Raw genomic sequence first — 2,389 nt, forward strand, 5'->3', positions numbered from 1 at the left:
CTGCTTGGCATCTGGTAAACCACTACTACCCATGAAATCGAACTTCTTGTACCACTGTCTAGGAGCTTGTTTAAACCATACAAGCTCTTCTTCAACCTGCATACCAGGTTTTTCTGCCTGCCTCTATGAAGCCTTCTGGCTGCCTCATATAGATTTCTTCCTCCAAATCACCATGAAGAAAGCTGTCTTTACATCTAACTGCTCAGATGTAATTTCTGCAGCTACAATTTTCAACACCAGTCTGATTGCCAATTCCAAGAAGAATAGAAAATTATATTGAAAAGCCAAAAATCAAGACGTATTTAATAAATAAAAACATAGCGATTAAAAATCAGTAAAAACAAAAGGAAATAGAATTCCTCTAACGCCGAAATCTACGCCGTGGCCGAGAAAAAATTCCACACAAAAAAAAAAAAAAACTCAGCCATGAGTGGTAATAGCTTCCCACAACAAATTCTTAGGGGCGGTGTTAGTCAAGTCCCGAGCTTCCAAGGCGGCGGTCCTCAACGTCCTGATCGTCGATTTATTCGCCTCCCAAAACGACAAGCTCCGGTAAGGCAATTTATGCTTCTTACACAGTTCCCTCACCAACGGCGAAACCTTCCTTAGATGGCAACGAGGCAACCTGGGGAACAAATGGTGCTCCAGCTGGAACTGTAACCCACCAAAGAACCAATCCATCGTTGAAGAACACGATATGTCGATTGTCCCACTCGTTTGCTTCTCGAACCAGTCGTTTCCCGTCGGTAGTCCGACGTATACATTTGCAGAAAAATGGTTTTAATGTGAACTGAACGTGTTGTATCGACGTAACCGCAAAGCTTGCAAGAACAAACATGAATCTCTCAGGCCAATTCGGTAGACATGAAACCAGGAGAGGGAACCAAATCCAAAACACCATGATTCCTGCTATGTTGAAACCTCTGTCCGGGACTTCACGTTTCGAGAACAAAAGCAAGAATGTTTGAATGAACAAGTTGATTCTCGCAACAATCATGACGGGGTAATAAGTCCAGTGTTGGTGACTGATTAAGAATCTGGCAAAAGGGTCGAAATTTAGCTTCCTTTCGTAAAAGGAAGATGTGATTGAAGTGAAGAACTTTGATGAGACGGCGAAAACCGGGATGTGCTGGAGATCGGGATCGTGATCAAGGCTGTTGCAGGCAATGTGGTGAGCATTGTGAGTCCATTTCCACCAGGCGATGCTGATCCCTGTCAAACAATTCCCAGATAAAATCTGGGCGAGCTTGTTGTACCCACGGCTGGACATTACTTGGTAATGGCCGGAATCATGGCCGACGTATGCGCTTTGCATCCAAAGCAAACCCAACAACATGGCTGAACCCAGATGCGCCCACACGCTATGGCATCTCAATACACCATAAACAACAACGAGAAACATTAAAGCCACAGATGTAAGTGAAAACAGGGCAACATGCCCTTTCTTCTCAAACATACCAGCTCTAGCAAACTCCATGGCCAGTCTCCGGTAATCCTTGGACACTTCCGAAACGGTGAAATCTTTGAGATAGTAGCCGGTGAAGAGCTTGTCGAGATATTGCCAAGCGGTTCCCGGATGATACGCAATGAAGGCATCGGTGACATCTTGGCCACCCAGATTCAATAGCGGGATTTCGCCGCCGGGATGATCTTTTGCCCAATCTGAAACATCGTAAACTTTACCCTGGATAGAGATCCACAGATCCCCAGATTTGTTTGTGTTGTTTCAGCTCTTCAGCAGTAATGTATTTCCTCTGATGACCCTCCATTGAATATCTAAACCAAAATCGTTAAACAGATATGAGAATCGAAATAAACAGATTATGAAACCAAGAAAATCTGGGGTTTTGATTGATCAACCGTAAGAATCCATTAACAAGAATTTCGGTTTGATTTTGATCTAAAAACTCCCTCCCTTCCTCAATATCTCTCTCCCACCCGTGTTCTATATATGCCTCTGCTTTCTCGGAGATATTATCGAAGATTACTTACTCTAGACTTTACGTCGCCACTAAGTTATCTTTTAATACTTTTTATATCTTAATTCTCAGTTAAATAAAAACATGAAGGCTTAATTCATTATACATCCTCAAACCATTGTATTTATTTTAAATCGGTCTTTGATGCGGTAATTATAATATAATATTTATTTAAATTTTTTATTAGTTTATTATAACATATATACATTTTATAGATATAATTATTTAAATTTAAGTTTTATAAAAATAATAATATTATCATTTATCGCTGATGTCACTCAATAAATTCTAATTATAAATTGGTCTTCAAATTTTAAAGCACTATAATTTTTTTATAGTCTGAAGTAATTATAAGTTATATATAATTAGAATTTTCTTAACTAATTAACAACGCACAGACACCCAACAGA

General features: G+C 39.8%; 1 pseudogene; it reads right to left on the reverse strand.

Annotated features, from left to right (window-relative positions):
• Positions 1-396: 396 nt before the first annotated feature.
• Positions 397-1,784, reverse strand: LOC120119801 (annotated as a pseudogene).
• Positions 1,785-2,389: the final 605 nt, after the last annotated feature.

The sequence above is a fragment of the Hibiscus syriacus genome, unplaced genomic scaffold (assembly GCF_006381635.1).
Source record: "Hibiscus syriacus cultivar Baekdansim isolate YM2019G1 unplaced genomic scaffold, ASM638163v2 tig00110332_pilon, whole genome shotgun sequence".
NCBI lineage: Eukaryota > Viridiplantae > Streptophyta > Magnoliopsida > Malvales > Malvaceae > Hibiscus > Hibiscus syriacus.